The 18,325-nt window shown below is 33.7% G+C and overlaps 1 pseudogene; it reads left to right on the forward strand.

Moving 5' to 3' along the window:
- Nucleotides 1–5,805: 5,805 nt before the first annotated feature.
- LOC143386929 (olfactory receptor 8G50-like) lies at nt 5,806–6,746 on the forward strand (annotated as a pseudogene).
- Nucleotides 6,747–18,325: the final 11,579 nt, after the last annotated feature.

Consider the following 18,325-nt stretch of genomic DNA (forward strand, 5'->3'; position numbering starts at 1 on the left):
AAATTTTGAGGAATAATGAAAATGTGTTATAGAAATTATTTTCATGTAAACTATTATGGAGTAAAATTTATTTAATATAACATTTTACCCAATGTTTATTAAATGCTACATAACTTTTCTTTTAGTTTTATTGATTTTATTTTTTTAAATACATGAAAGTGGAATGCTTTATAATTCTTATCACACATATAGAGTACAATTTTTCATATCTTTGTATATAGAGTATGTTCACGCCAATTCATGCCTTAATAGATGTACTTTTTTCATTACAATTCTTATTACACATATATATCACAATTTTTCATATCTCTATTTATATATAAAGTGTGTTGACACCCAATTAGAGTCTTCATACATGTACTGTGGATAATGATGTCTGTCACATTCCACTGCCCTTTATAATCCCCTGCCCCTCCCTTTCCTTCCTACCCCTCTTCCCTATTTAGAATTCATCTATTCCTCCCATGCTCACCCTCCATACCCCACTATGAGTCAGCCTCCTTATATCAGAGAAAACATTTGGCATTTGTTTTTTTTGGCACTTAGCACTATCTTCTCCAACTCCATCCATTTACCTGCAAATGCCATGATTTTATTCTCTTTTAATGCTGAGTAATATTCCATTGTGTATATATGCCACATTTTTTATGCATTCATCCACTGAAAGGCATTTAGGTTGGCTCCACAGTTTAGCTATTGTGAATTGTGCTGCTATAAACATTGATATGGCTGTGTCCCTATAGTATGCTGTTTTTAAGTCATTTGGATATAGACCGAGGAGAGGGATAGCTGGGTCAAACAATGGTTCCACACCCGGATTTCCAAGGAATCTCCATACTGCTTTCCATATTGGCTGCACCAATTTGCAGTCACACCAGCAGTGTATGAGTGTACCTTTTTCCCCACATCCTCACCAACACTTGTTGTTTGTCTTTATAATAGCTGCCGTTCTAACTGGAGTGAGATGGTATCGTAGAGTAGTTTTGATTTGCATTTCTCTGATTGCTAGAGATGATGAGCATTTTTTTTATATATATATTTGTTGATTGATTGTATATCCTCTTCTGAGAAGTGTCTGTTCAGGTCCTTGGTTCATTTGTTGATTGGGTTATTTGTTTTTTTGGTGCTTAGCTTTTTGAGTTCTTTATATACCCTAGAGATTAGTGCTCAATCTGATGAGTGAGGGATAAAAATTTGCTCCCAGGATATGGGCTCTCTGTTCACCTCACAGATTGTTTCTTTTGCTGAGAAGAAACTTTTTATTTTTATTTCATCCCATTTATTGATTCTTGGTTTTAATTCTTGTGCTATAGGAGTTTTATTAAGGAAGTTGGGTCCTAATCCCACATGATGAAGATTTGGGCCTACTTTTTCTTCTATTAGACACAGAGTCTCTGGTTTAATTCCTAGGTCTTTGATTCATTTTGAGTTAAGTTTTGTGCATGGCGAGAGATAGGGGTTTAATTTCATTTTGTTGCCTATGGATTTCCAATTTTTCCAGCACCATTTGTGGAAGAGGCTATCTTTTTTCCAGTGCATGTTTTTGATACCTTTGTCTAATATAAGATAATTGTAATTTTGTGGGTTAGTCTCTGTGTCCTCTATTCTGTACCATTGGTCTACCAGTCTGTTTTAGTGCTAATACCATGCTGGCTTTGTTACTATTGCTCTATAGTATAGTTTAAGGTCTGGTATAGCAATGCCACCTGCTTCACTCTCCTTGCTAAGGATTGCTTAACTATTCTGGGTCTCTTATTTTTCCAGATGAATTTCATGATTGCTTTTTCTATTTCTATGAGGAATACCATTGGGATTTTGACCAGAATTGCATTAATTCTGTATAGTGTGTTTGGTAGTATGGTCATTTTGATAATATTAATTCTGCCTATACAAGAGCAAGGTAGATCTTTCCATCTTTTAAGGGAGAATTCTTTGATTTCTCTCTTTAGTTTTCATTATATAGATCTTTTACCTCTTTCATTAAGTTGATTCCCAAGTATCTTATTTTATTTTGAGGCTATTATAAATGGGATAGTTTTTCTCATTTCCTTCTCAGAGGATTTGTCACTGATATACAGAAATGCCTTTGATTTATGGGTATTGATTTTATATCCTGCTACTTTGATGGATTCATTTACAAGTTTTAGAAGTTTCTGGTGAAGTGTTTTGGGTCTTCTACATATAGAATAATATCATCAGCAAATAGTGCTAATTTAAGTTCCTCTTTTCCTTTACATATACCTTTGGTTTCTTTTGTCTGAATAATTGCTCTGGCCAGTGTTTCAAGAACTATGTTGAATAGAAGTGGTGAAAGAGGGCATCCCTGTCTTGTTTCAGTTTTTAGAGGAATTGCCTTCAAATTTTCTCCACTTAGAATTATGTTGGCCTGAGGCTTAGCATAGATAGTCTTTAAGATGTTGAGATATGTTCCTGTTATTCCTAGTTTATCTTGTGTTTTGAACATAAAGCGGTGCTGTATTTTGTCAAATGCTTTTTCTGAATCTATTGAGATGATCATATGATTCTTATCTTTAAGTTTATTCGATGTGATAAATTACATTTATTGATTTACATATGTTGAACCAACCTTGCATCCCTGGGATGAATCCCACTTGATCATGGTGCACAATGTTTTTGATATGTTTTTGTATTCGATTTGCCAGAATTTTATTGAAATTTTTTGCATATATGTTTATTAGAGATGTTAGTCTGGAGTTTTCTTTCTTTGGTGTGTCTTTGTCTGGTTTGGGGATCAGGGTGATATTGGTTTCATAAAATGAGTTTGGAATTACTTCCTCTTTTTCTATTTCCTGAAATAAATTGAAGAGTATTGATATTAGTTCTTCTTTAACAGTCAGCTGTGTATCCATCCGATTCTGAACTTTTCTTGGTTGGTAAGCTTTTGATGGTTTCTTCTATTTACTCACTTGATGTTGGTCTGTTTAAATTGTGTATGTCTTCCTGATTCAATCTGGGCAAATCGAATGACTTAAGAAATTTGTTGATGCCTTCAATGTCTTCTATTTTTATTGGAGTATAAGATTTCAAAATAATTTCTAATTATCCTCTGTATTTCTGTAGTGTCTGTTTTGAAATTGCCTTTTCATCATGTATGCTTGTAATTTGAGTTCTCTCTCTCCTTCCTTCTGTTTGTGTGGCTAAGGATCTGTCAATTTGATTTATTTTTTTCAAAGAACCAGCTTTTAGTTTTGTCAATGTTTTCAATTGTTTCTTGTGTTTCTATTTCATTGATTTCAGCTCTAATTTTAATTATTTCTTGCCTTCTACTACTTTTGATGCTGTTCTTTTCTTCTTTTTCTAGGGCTTTGAGATGCAGTGTGAGGTCATTTATTTGTTGACACTGGGTGTCAGTGGAATCACACTACATATGGCCTTTCACGTCTGGTTTCTTTCCTTGTTTCAGGTCCACTCATGACATGGCATACCTCAGTACTTATTTCTTCTATTACAGAATAATGCTCCATTGTATGGCTATTCTACATTTTGCTTATCTATTCATCAGTGGATGGGCATTTGGGTGGCTGCTAATTTTTGGCCTTTATACATAAAGCTACTTTGAATATCCATAGACAAGATTTTATGTGGATATATGTCTACAATCTGCCAGGCCAAAAGGTAACTCTGTTTCATAATTTGAAAGGCATCCAAACTCTTTTTCTAACAGTGTGTGACATTGTACAGTCCCATCAACAATAGATGATGGGTCACATTTTCTTTTGTCCTCTTTTCAAACTCTCCTGATAGATGTGCAACATTATTTCCCTGTAGTTTTGACTTGAATTCCCTGAATAATAAATGATGCTGAACATATTTTCAGGTAATTATTGGTCATTTGTGTATCTCAATTAGAAGAGTATTTATTCAAATCCTCTGTTTTCAATTGGGCTGTTCATCCTTTTATTTGTTAAATTGTAAGATTTCTTTATCTAACCTGAATAAAATTATACCTTAGTTATGTTAGTTAATTTTTTTTTTCACTTCACTTTCTGATTTGCATTCTTAAGGAAAAAAAATGAACTTTTGTGGTGTCCAATTTACTTTATTTTTTCCCTAGGTAGCTTTGATTTTGGTATCTTATTTTAAAAACAAATATCAAATTCACATGCACAAAAATTTAGTCTTATGTTTTCTTTTAGTATTATTATGTTTCTTACATTTGTTTTTTTTGTTCCATTTGAGTCACCTTTGTGTATGGTATAAGAACATGATTCAAAGTGATTTTTTTTACATGTATCTACCAAATTTAGCCAGCAACATTTGTTGATGAAATTGTTCTTCACATATTGAATTACCATGAAAACAATAGAACAATTCATTCATCTCAGATGTGAATTTGTTTCTGAAATGTCAATGTTTTATTGATCTGTGTACATCTATATTGGTGTGTAAACATATATTTACAATAATAAAACACTGCCTTGATTACTGTAACTTTGTAGCAACTTTTCTAATGAAAAAAATGTAGGCTCGCTCAATTAATTCTTCTATTTTAAAAAACATTTTTGATGTAGTAGATGGACAGAATGCCTTTATTTTATTTGTTTATTTTTATTTGGTGCTAAGTATCGAACATACTGCCTCATGCATGCCAAGCAAGCACCCTGCCACTGAGCTACAGCCCTAGCCCTAATTCTTCTATTTTTGATTTTATTATCTCTTTTTTTTGCATTTACATAAAGAATTTTTTGACAAGCCTGTCTAAATCTGAGAAAAACAGTCCTGGAATTTAATAAGAATTTCAATGCATTTGTAGAAAAATTTGGAAATTTTTACCATTTACCCTAGGTTGATTTTTTTTTTTTTTTTTGGTACTGTAAGTTTGAATCCAAGGGAACTTAACCACTGAACTACATCCTCAGCCCTTTTTTCCTTTTTATTTTGAGATAAGGTCTTGTTAAGTTGCTTAGGGCTTCACTAAATAGCTGAAGCTGGCTTTTGAACTTGTGATTCTCCTGCCTCAGTCTCCTGAGTCACTGGGATTACCAGGCATGTGCCACAAATGCTAGGTAGGTTGAGTCTTTTGATTCATGAAGATGGATTTTTTTCCTTTTATGAATGGCTTCAATTCCATTTGACATTACATAATAATTTTTTCTGCAATGTTTTCCATAAAATATTTTCTTATTTTTTTATGTTACTACAAATCCATATTTCATTGTTCAATGAAAGTTTGTAGAAATAAAATTGAGTTTTTATGTTGGTCTTATATGCCACCATCATGTTAGAATTTTCATTATTTTAAAGATCCTCTATGCAAATTCTATGAAATTTTTCACCTTGAAAATTATGCCACTTACAAATGTGCAAATGGAGAGAGTAATACGTCTTGTTTTACAATATGGGTCTCTTTTACTTTTATTTTATTTTTTTCTAATTGCTCTTGCAAGAAATTCAAGCAGTGGAGGGAGTGGACATATTGTCTTGTTCATTATATTAGGGGCAAAATCTTTTTGTCTTACACCACTGTTGACTATGGGTTTCTTGTGAATGCTTCGGATACATTATTATTTTATTTTGTTATTTATCAGAGTAGTTTTGTGGGATTTCAGGAACTGGATAATACTAATATCAAATCTTAAAGCAAAGACCACAAATAGGGACAGTTCTGATATTAATTTACATGTCACATATTCCTGTGATCCTAATGTCCTTTACTGCTAAAAGTGCAGGAGCTGGAAAGAAATGGAGACAACTGTCTGCAAAGACTTGAACTTTATTCTCACAAAGTTATTGGATAATAAATGCCTCTTTCATAATTTTTCTTCTCTTCATACTTAGGATTCTCAGGAGAAAATGGCAGAGGGAAATCATTCCACAGTGACTGAGTTCATCCTGGTTGGATTAACAGACAAACCAGAGCTCCAGCTGCCCCTCTTCCTCCTCTTCCTGGGAATCTATGTGCTCACAGTGGTGGGGAACCTGGGCATGATCACACTGATTGTGCTCAGTTCTCACCTGCACACCCCCATGTACTACCTGCTCAGCAGTCTCTTCTTCATTGATCTTTGCCAATCCACTGTCATTACCCCCAAAATGCTGGTGAACTTTGTGATAAACAAAAACACCATCTCCTACCATGAATGCATTACTCAGCTCTACTTCTTCACCATTTTTGCAATTACAGAGTGTCACATGTTGTCTGCAATGGCATATGACCGCTATGTTGCCATCTGTATCCCTTTGACTTACAATGTAACCATGTCTAATCAAGTCTGTTCCTGAATGGTAGTTGGGGTGTATAGCATGAGCTTGATTGGTGCTGCAGCTCACACTGTTTGCATGCTAAGGGTGCTTTTCTGTAAGGATGATATAATAAACCATTATTTCTGTGGTTACTGGCACTCTCCTGCTCCAGTACCTTTATAAATGAAGTAGTAGGTCTGTGCTTAAGTGCATCTAATATCTTTGTTCCAACACTGACCATCCTTAGCTCCTACATCTTCATCATTTCTAGCATCCTGCACATTCGCTCCAGCTCCACTGAGGGCAGAGCCAAAACTATCAACACCTGCAGCTCCCATGTGTCAGCTATTGCTCTCTTCTTTGGTTCTCTAGCATTCCTGTACCTGCAGCCATCATCTGTCAACTCCAAGGAACAAGGTAAAGTGTCCTCTATGTTTTACACTATTATTGTGCCCATGCTTAAGCCTCTGATATATAGCCTGAGGAATAAGGATGTCAAAGATGCTCTAAATACTCTCTTTGGAAAAAGAAATTTCCCATAAAGAAAGGATCTTGCTTAGGAAATAAACTATGGAAGTTTGGTAAATAAATAGTGCATTGGGAACAATAAATATCCACAAGTCATCAGATTGCTTCTAGCAGATGATTATTTGTAAGAAAGGTGCCAATGGTAAGACTGGATTCACAAGATTAGAACACAAAGGGCAGCACCAAGCTAGGAAGCCCTGAGTCTATTTACCGAGCATGACCTGGATCATATCTAAATATTTTTTAAAGTTATTCAACATCCTCCAGATGGTGGATTATATTTTACATGTTTGGAAGATGAGTCTTTATGAGCCACATTCACTTTCTTAATTCATAGAATAAATACATTTCATCATTAACTTTTGGTATTTTCATTGCTTTGTGTACCTGGTTTTTTAAACTATTAGTAAATAATTTTGAAAATTTGATTTTAAAATAAATAGTTCTAATATTTGGATTATAAAAATATAATTTCTAATACTTATGAAGTTCACAGAACTACATTAAGGAATATGGAGGCATATAATCGGTAATAAAATAATTTCAACCCAGAAAAAAATTATCACAAGGCAAGATATTGCCAACAAGAGACAAGATTGGAAATGCCATCAGTATTTTGACATGTATCTATGCAACTTTCTTTAATGTACAATATCAGGACTGTTCTACCTCTTCTATTTCCTGATAATTCCATACTTGTTTTTACTAATCTCCCCCATATCATGTTTTCTTTCACTATTATTGTATAATTTCTGATTATCTAAGTTATCTAAATTATGAAAACATTGCATATTTTCCTTCAAAGGTGTGACATAAACACCTTAATGTCATGTCAATGTACGTCACCCTATAAAGCCAAAAGTACAATGAGAGAGGAGGTTATGTACCTTATTGAAAACTAGGAGAAAATCCTGCATTTTTCATGTACTAGTCAGTCATTTTCTTCATACCCTATTATTTTCCTACCAACATATCCTTATGTATGCACATTTATCTATACATAAGTGTATATATACGTGATTCCTATTGTATATATACTATTGTGTACTGCATGTATTTGTATATTGCATATATCTTGCTTGGCTATGTTTTATAAAGTTTGTGTGTATATGACTTTGATTCTATTGCTCTAGATATTAAACAATCAACAAATAGTATATTTTTATATTGTAGATAACTGACAAATATAACTTTATTAAATTTTATCTTTCCCAGCATTTATGTATGCTTTTATACTGTGAAACATGTTTTAAAGAATAAAAATATCTGAAATTACTATAGTAATTTTGCTGAATATCATGCTTTTAAAATAGTAACATTACTATCTGATAGATTCCATGGAAGATCTACAACAACAACAACAACAAAAGAGTAGTTTGTCTTTCATTGCTCTGACACAAACACATTATTTCCAAAACAAAAGAATTCCTCTTACAATAAGTTTTTTTCAGATTTATTTGGATGGTCATAGGAACAAATGTTAGGTCAAATCATACTTTACATTCTGTATTAGTTTGTATTACTTTTGGCTGTTCATTACACAAACATTTACACACACACACACACACACACACACACACGCTAGCATCTTGAGCCAGTAAATGATTCAGGGTTAATTTCATGACTCATCATAGATGTAAGCTTATTTTAAATTATTGTTCTATTCCATTTCTTGTAGTATCCACCTTTGTTGTCAATGTCTCCAGATCCATTCTTCATATCCACCAACTGACCATCAGACAGAAACATATGGACAGAGAGGGAACATCTCCTGATCTGGAGAGCACTGTCTGACAGATTCCTCAATCTGTATCTCTTTGAAAACATCAAACTCACATAGACAAATATAGTGACAAAAATATCATGAATATGTAGATAGTAGTGTGTCAGTCTAAACCTCAGGATGTTTATTATTGAGGAAGAAAAGAAGAATGAACATCAGAAATGACTACATCATCTGTGTTATCCAATACTTGTATTAAGCCAGAAATGAGTCACTTTGTTTTTCCTAGAGTTTAACATTTGGATAGAGTGTTGCATCTATCAGTAATAATAGTGCTACTTGTGGTTCAAATGCAATGTGGAAAGAAGTAAAAGAACTGTACAAGGAAAATTACAGAGTACTGAAGAAAGAAATTGAATAAGACCTCAGAAAGAGAAAGACTTTCCTTCAATGTTCATGAATAAGCAGAATTAATATTGTTAAAATGACCATACTACCAAAAGCTACATATAAATTCAATGCAATCTCCATCAAAATACCAATTTTTAAAAATTAGAACTAGAAACAACAATATTAAAATGTATTTAGGAGAATAAAAGATCCAGAACAAGCAAAGCATTCTAAGCAGAAACACAAACTGTTGGAGGTATCAGAATAAGTGTCTTCAAATTGTACTGCAGCACTAGAGCAAGAGAAGCTGCATAGCACTGACCTAAAAAAAGACACATAGATAAATGGAACAGAAGTAGAAGACACAGAGACAGACCCTCACAGATGTAATCATTGATCCTGGACAAGGGGGCAAAACACATGCCATGGAGAAAAGACAGTCTTTTTAATAATTAGTGTTGAAAAAATTGGTTATTCATATGTAGAAGGAGGAAAACTAAATACCCATCTTTCACCCTACACAAAAATCAACTCAAAATGGTTCAAAAACCTAGGAATTAGAGCAGAGACCTTATAACTACTAGAAGAAAATGTGGTGTTAGCTCTCCAAAATATAGGTGCCAGCAATAAATTTCTTAATAGGACCCCTAAAAGTCAGGAAATAGTGCTAAGAATTAATAAATGTGATGCCATAAAATTAAAAAGCTTCTGCATACAAAAGGAAACAATGAACATTAAAAGACAATCTACAGAAAGGGAGAAACTCTTTGCTAGCTACTCTCTTCAAGAGTATTGATATCCAGAATATATTAAAAACTCAATAAAGTTAACACTGGAAAAAACAAATAACCCAATCAATAAATGGACAAATGAACCAAACAGAAATTTCTACAAGGAAATACAAATAGCTAATAAATGCTTGAAAAATTTTTAACATTTTTAACGATCATGGAATTGGAACTCAAAATTACCCTAAGATTTCTTATCAAGAAATAGCTAAACAGACATTTCTCAAAAGAAGAAACACAAATACCCAACGCCTATATGAAAAAAATGTTCAACATCCCTAGCAATCAAAGAAATGAAAATCAAAACAACACACAGAGTTTATTTCACTCCAGTCAGATCAAGAATTCAAATAATAATAAATTCTGGAGAGGGTGTGGGGGGAAATGTACACTCACACATTATTGGTCGGAGTAAAAATTAGTACACTCTGAAAACAGTGTGAAGATTTAACTAGCAACAGAAACACCATATGATTCAGCGGTCCCATTTCTTTGTATTTATCCCAAAGAAATAAAATCAGTATACTCTAGTGATACAACCATACAAATATTTTGAGTAGGGCAACTATAGCGAAGATATGAAACCTGTCCAGGTGCCCATCAGTAGAAGAATAGATTAAGATGTCATATATACACATATTACTTAAGCATAAAGAATAAAATTATGGCATTCTCTGGTAACTGGATGGAAATGGAGAACATCATTGCTGCATGAAATAAATTCATCTCAGAAAATTAAGGGTCAAATATTTTCTCTCATATGCAGAAGCTAAACAAAAGTAATAGAAAAAATAGTGGGTTGAATATCAAAAAGGAAAAGGGAATATCACTGGAGTAGAAGAAGGAGATTAAGAGGAAAGAAGGAGAGACGAGAAAGGGGAGGAAATGCAGAATGGATTTGACAAAATTATGTTATGTGCATGTATAAATATACCACAGTGAGTTCAACTCATATGCATATGCATAAAGTGCCAATATAAATAAATAAATTAAATATGAAAAGGAAGATCAGTAGAGTAGAAAGAGGGTACCAGGGGGAGGGTAGAGGGAAGGGGAAGAAAGTGAAGGAAAGGAAAGAAACGAGAAGGAAAGGGGGCATCAGAAACTGAAATGGAGTAAATTAAACTCTATGCATGAATGATCATGTCAAAATAAATAATATACCAATAAAAGCAAAAAACAACTAACTAACTAAATAAAATACAAAAGAGCATTGATAGTACCTTGAAAATGTAATGAGGAAAAGGAAATTCAAATTGTCAGTTTTCCCCAGAGTTCATTCTTGTGAGATGAGGTTTCAGTGGGACGTCATTATCATTGTTTGTTCCCATTTATACCCTATATCCAGCATAAGAAATCATCATATCAGTCCAGCTTTGCAGAGTCAAGTGGCTTTGGGCATCACCTTCAGCAGAGATCAAGATTAGTGATTCAACAGATTCCTTTGGTCTGTCACCTCCTCACATCATCAAAGTTATTTCCATCTAGTGCAACACAGAAGAAAAACTATACAGCATTGGCCTGCTGAAAAGAAGGAGGGGTATGTCTAAATTCCAGACCATGACTTTTAAAATCTTAGAACATTCTGCTGCAGCCTTTCTTAAGTGTTAATAGAGAAGCAGGTGTCTGTTGACCTGTCTCTCCTTGTCCTCACTCTCAGAGCCACACTCCCGGGTAAGCACAGGTTCCCTAATCATCTCTCCTTTCTTCACAGTATGAAATCAAGGCAGATACTTATTTTGTTTGCTCATTTCAACTCAGGCAATTCATGGGCTTTGCTCTTTCATTGTGAACCTGTATTAACTCATCTCTAAGCTTCTTGTAACCATTTTATTAGTCACATTTATATTGAGACTCGCTATATACAAGGCACTGTGCCAGCCCTGTCATGAATTTACAATTAGGTGCAGATAAAAAACTGGTAAATTACTGATAGATAATTCCAACTAGTACATGCTACATCAAGGCAAAAATAACACACTCATGGACACACAGAATTTGGTCTCATTAACTGTGATGTCACTATTATAGAAAGGGCTTTAACTGTTAAATAGGATTACACAAAATAATGTGATAGAATAAAAGAGAAACAAAAGGAAATTCTGCCTTAAATCTGAGGGCAAACATAGTTACTTTCATGTAATAGGCCTGTCATGTGATATATTTTGGGAAATAGAAGAGGAAAACTTTTGTTTGTTTTAATACAGAAGCCTTCATAGACACCCATCATGGTCTGGAACGATGTTAGCGTGTCCAGTAGCACTTGCCCAATCAAGGTGTTTACCACAGTAGCTAATCATCCTCCCTGTCCCCTTCTAGGCTCTACCATTCTGAACAGGGGATATTCTTTATTCATCTCTCTATCCTGAACACCCATAGTCAACTTTTTGCTTATCATTGTTAATCTTTTTTTTTTTTTTTTTTTTTGGTACTGGGAATTGAACTCAAGGGCACTCAACCACTTAGCCACATCCCCAGTCCTAATTTGTATTTTATTTACTAACAATGTCTCACAGGGTTGCCTGATACCTCACTGTTGCTGAGGCTAGCTTTGAACTTGTAATCCTCCTGCCTCAGCCTCCCAAGCTGCTGGGAATACAGGGGTGCTCCACCGTGTCAGGATTATCTTCATTTAATATAAGTCTACTTTTATCCCTTAACAGTATCTTCTTGAAGCATTATCCCCAATGTAAATCTTCATTACTATTACATATGATGTCATATTAATTTATTGATGGCATCATCCAAGTTTTTGGTAGACTGCTTTCTGAAGACAAAACTAAAGTCCTATGGAAAAAATAATTCAATATTTCTGACTTACATTTAGTCAAATATATTTCCTGATTTCACATACCTATGAAGTATTATTCTGTATTTTCACCTACACCACAGAACTGTTCAATGTCCATAAGATTACAAGATATTTGTAGTAAAGTCTAATACTTTACTAAATTCAGGATAACCCAGGAGTATCCAACTATTTTAGTTTAATAATGCAGTAAGAATCCAATGAAATGCAAATTTTTGGAATACTTTATCAATCTTATCTGAGTCACACTGTTTCCTTTTATAAGAAGTAAAAACAATTTTCCCCCAATAGAAACTTGCTATGTTATACAACTTGGATGAACATGGATGATACTACCCAAAATAAAATAAGCCAATCACAAAAGTACAAACACTCCATGATCTCCTTTAAGGTATTTATAACAGTAAAACTCATGGAAACAGAGAATATGATAATAATAACCAGGGACTGGGAGGTGGGAGAAACAGGGAGTAGTTGTTCAATAGTTACTAATCATAGGTTATGTTAGATGTACAAGTCCTGAAAATGTTCAGTTCAGTATGATGCCTGATGTAAACAATATAGTATTGTACTTCAAAATTGAGAGATCTCATATTCAATATTGCCACAAACAACAATAACAACAAATAAAAAGAACAAAGGGAAACAAGTAAATATTTGGAGGAGATAAGTATGTCAATACCTTGATTGAGGTAGTGGTGTCACTAGTGTTTGCCTAGGACTAAACTAAACAAATTGTATATAATAAACATGTACAGTTTTTGTATATCAATTTTATCTCAATGAAAATGTTAATCAAGTGAACAAATCAAACTTTTTATCCCCTTAGACTGTTTTGGTATTTGGCTTATGATTCATTCACCTTGAAGATGCATCATACAAATGAGGCTAAGATTACTCATGCAAGGTAGGTTGATGGAAAATCTCCAGGAAGTTTTAAGACATTGAAGCACACAGGTACTGTTAGCAAATCAGAACAGGAAGCAGTAGGAATGAAGAGCATGTGTCAGAGTCAGACTTCAGAGGGAGCTGGTCACATGGAATGAGTCAAAGTCCCACATATTTTGTCAGAGTTGCAATGACTGAGCAAGAAAAAATGGAGCTTCTGTGATGGGGATTGGTATTTTGTGGGACAGCCTTGTGAGAGGCCAAGAACACAGAAAAAGTCATCAGCTAGAAAATTGTAAAGAGTAGGAACTATGGGAGAATATATTTCTTTGTTTGTTTTGTGTTTCTGTAGCAAAGTACCACTCACTGGATTATGTATAATGAACGGAAATTTATCTGTCTTACTATATTAGGGGGGTGGGAAGTTTAAGGTCAAAGGGTGCATCTGACAAGGGCCTTCTTGCTGCAGCTTACGGTAGAATGAGCAAGGACAAAAGAGGACACACATGAAATAGAGGAAAGGGAACAAACTAATTCTTATATTAGGAACCCACACCTCTGATGATTAGCCCATTCTCAGAACACCACTAATCCAGTCACCTCATGACTTAATCTCTTCTTAAGGTCCCAGTTCTCAATAGTGTTGCACTGGGGATAAAGTTTGCAATGTATGAACTCTGGAGGACACATTCAAACCATAGCACTATGGAAGCTCAGCTTCAGGAATAGAGGTAAAGTAGAGAGATGTGCTGAAATAAATAACAGCTTTTATATGAGGTAAGTAGGAAGCTCCCAGGTCTGGGTTTACAATATCAGTAACATTTGGGCTTGATCATTAGTTAACAATTCTACTTGAGACATACTTCAGCTTTTCTAGTAAAAGTATAGAATTGGCCCAGAATTAGGGATAGTTGTCCTCTGCAAGAAGTGGCCCATGGAGAGTCTGAAGAAAGCAGGTGTCAAGAAGCAAATTGCTAGGTCCCTACTTAAATATGTAAGAGATTTTCTGACAATCTTTCTAGGTGCTGTGATTTATTCTTCTTTAATTATTTTTATTTATTTTACTATTTGATGATATTTTTCTCTGATGAAGACATAGAAGGAATATTTTAAATTGAGTATGTGTCTGCATTATGTCTATCACTTTTTAATAGAAGCTTAAAATGCCTATGTTTTCCTTGATGATGTATTGAAGAGAAAATTTCCCATGATAACAAAAGATTGGTACAGGTTTTCAGGCTAACCAGCATATTTTTTCATATGTGGAAAAATTTTACTTTATTTTTTTGGATAAAAGTACAATGAACAGATTTTACACAAGTACAGAATATACCAGGCCTAAACTAGATGAGGAGACTTATAGGGTGACATTCAGCAGAATGTTATGATGGGATGTTTTGTGTCAAGAATGGTGATGATGATTATGATGATGATGATGATGATGATGATTTGTTACCAGGGACAGAACCCTGGGGTGTTTAACCATTGAGTCACATGCCCAGCCCATTTTTAATTTTTTTATTTAGAGACAGGGTCTTGCTAAGTTGCTTAAGACCTTGCTAAGTTGCTGAGGCTGACTTTGAATTTGCCATCCTTCTGCCTTAGCCACCCAAGATGCTGGAATCACAGGCCTAAGCACCAGGGTAAATGATTTTATTATTATTTTCTTGTTTTAATTTAATAATACATTTATTTAAATATAAGTAACATTTTATAATTCATCTTTTATGTATGCATTTCAATTTTTTAGCATGTTTATGAAGTCTACAACCATCACTGTGTTCTAATGTAGAATGTTTTCATCACCACCCAAAATAAAGCCCTATACCCATGAGCAGTCCCACCCTAATAACTCCCTTCCCAGTCTCCACCAGACTCTAAGCTTGCTTTCTGTATGTATTTCTCTGTTGTGGACCCATCCTATAAATAGAATAATACAATGTATTGTGTCTGGTTTCTTTCATTTATTATGTTTCAGGTTCATTCATGTTTTGACATATCTTAGTACTTCATTCCTTTTTATTGCAGAATAATACTCTTATCATATGGGCATGCTACATTCGGCTTGTTTATTCTTCACTAGATAAACATGTAGATGCTTCTAATCTTTTAACTCTTAAAAGTACAATTACTCTGGTCATACACATGCAAATTTTTGTGTGTAAGTTTTTTTTTTAATTCTCATATGCGCCCAGCACTGAAATTGCTGGGCTATGTGGTAATCCTATGCTTCATAATTTAAAGAACTGATAAAATGTTTGCCTAAAACTTTGTATATTGTACAGTCCCACCAGCAATTGATGAGGGTTCCAATGCTGTCACATTCTTGTCAACCCTTATATTTCTCTGTCCTGTTGGTTATAGACTTTCTGATGGATGTGAAATGTTTTCTCACTATGGTTATGATTTGAATATCCTTAATAAATTATGAATGATGACTAACATATTTTAAGGGGCTTATTGATCATTTGTATACTTCAAAGAGAAGAATGTTTACTGGAATCCTCTGACATATTTCCAACTGGGCCATTTGTCCTTTTCATTGTTAAATTGTTAGAGTTCTTTTTAAAAATTTTTAAATTTGTTTTAATTAGTTACACATGACAATAGGATGCATTTTTTCACTTTGGAATATTATACATAGATGTATACTGACCACAAGTACTTCCCTGCTATTACTAGTATCCAGCAAAACTACTATTAATTGAAACTACTTTCCAATATAGTGTGTTATTATAGAATTACTATGGATATTTTTTTCAAGGAAAGTAATGTGACTTTTAATGAGGATGTAACTGAAAATTTATTTATACAATATACAAATTTATTTCTCTTTTTCATCTATAAAATTAAATATATTATTTTATGAATGGTTTCTTTGTTTTGCTTTTAGAAAATATGTTTTTGGATTATAATGTCTTTATTTTCTCCTTTTAGTTATACATGATAGTAGGGTACATTTTGCTATATTACATATACCTGAAGTATAACCTAAGTGGATAGTGTTCTTTGAAAGACTTTTTTTTTTTTTTTTTTTACATTTTTATGGTGTCCAACTTACTATTTTTTATGGTGGTCTCTGGTATTTTCTCTGAGAAACCATTATTAAAACTTAAGTCACAAGGGTTCAGTCTTTCTAAAAAATTATTCTTATGTTATTCCTTTTAGTTCTAGGAGCATTTTGTAGTTCATTTATTGTGGATAGTGTGATTTAAAAAAATAAGTCCAAATTAATTTTTATTTTATTTATTTATGTTTTTAAATACTGATGATTGAACCCAGGGCTTTATGGTGCTGGTTCTGTGTTTTACAAAGGAGCTGCATTCCCCAGCCCAAATTATATCTTTTACTCATAGTTATTGTTCTAGCACCATTTGCTCAAAAGAATATAAAAGAATATTTTCCACACTGAATTGCCATGAAATACCTATAGCAACTCAATTGACCCGAGATGTGTTTTAATTTCTGGATTGTCACTCTTATTCCTTGGATCTGCATGTCTATACTTGAGACACAAATCACACCATCTAACTTTGTAATAAAGTTTCAAATAGCAAAATGAGAGCCCTCCAACTTTGTTCTTCTCTTTCAAATTTTTTTTGATACTCTGAATCCTTGCATTTTCGTAAGGATTTTATTATCAGTCTGGATTATGGTTTAGATAGTAGGTGTCCCTGAAAGCTCATGTGTGAGATAATGCAATAACATTTGGAAGTGAAATGATTGGGTTATGGGAGCCTTAACCCAATAAGTGAATTAATCCACTGAATAGCAAGTGAATGCAGGTAGGGCGTGCCTAGCGGAGGTGTGTTTTGGGGGTGTGCCTTTGTGTATCTATTTTGTATTTGTGAGTGCAGTCTCTCTGCTTCTGGATCTTCATGTCTTGAGCTGCTTCTCTCCATTGCATTCTTGAATTATGATGTTCAGCCTCACCTCAAGCCCTGAGGAATGGAGCTGGCTGTCTATGGACTGAGACCTCTAAAGCTGTGAGCCCCCAGATACTTTTCCTTCTCTGAAATTGTTCTTATCAGGTCTTTTAATCACAGTAGTAACAAAGCTGACTACAACAGCCTATCAATGCCCACAAAAAACAGGGCTGGGAGTTGGAAAGAAATGACACCGAATTCCAGATCCATCTGGGTAGTACTAATGTTTACACAGGTGGAGTCACTTGATTAAAGATCTCCATTTGTGGAGATCTTTTTTAATTCAAAATTATCTTTTTATTTTAAGTGAAATGTATTGCATTTAATTTTTTGTTTATTCTTATTTATTTTATTTTATTGTTCATGCTATTTCAAAAGGATTTTTGATTGCTCAGTGCTGAGTTATTTGGCTGATAGGCTATTCTACCATTCCTTCACTTTTATTTAGTTCCAGCAGTTATTTTGGTAGATTCCTTGTGAAATTTTCTATACATAAGATTATCCTATTTATAAGAAAGATAGTGTTACTTCTTGTTTTCCAATATTAATTTATTATACATTTTTTATGATTGCCCTAGCCTGACCTGTAGTATGCTGTTGAATAAAAGTACAGGGAGTGGATATCTTGCCTTGTTCATTAGGAAGAAAGTCTTTCAGCTTTTCATCATTACATGTGATCTTGGTGTGTTTTTCTTTGAATGTTATTGTTATTTTTCACATAAAAAATTAAGAATTTGCTCTTCAGAGGACTGGAGAGGATTACAAAAACAATGGAAAATACTCAGAAAACTAAAATTTACCAAAACAATTCCTTGTGTGTTCAGAGACTGGATCCTACTAATAATATATTTTAAGGCACATAACACACATAGGAATAGTTATATATGATATTTATTGACATGTCACATATTCCTGCTATACCAACATCATTGACTACTGACATAATTCAGGACTGAAAAAAAAATACCTGGCTAAAAAGACAATTAAAGTCTCTCTTATACAAATCATTGTGTGATCAGAAAATAAATAACCTATTTAATTTTTTTCTCTTTCTATTTAGAATTCTCAG

The sequence above is a fragment of the Callospermophilus lateralis genome, chromosome 2 (genome assembly GCF_048772815.1).
Source record: "Callospermophilus lateralis isolate mCalLat2 chromosome 2, mCalLat2.hap1, whole genome shotgun sequence".
Classification (NCBI taxonomy): domain Eukaryota; kingdom Metazoa; phylum Chordata; class Mammalia; order Rodentia; family Sciuridae; genus Callospermophilus; species Callospermophilus lateralis.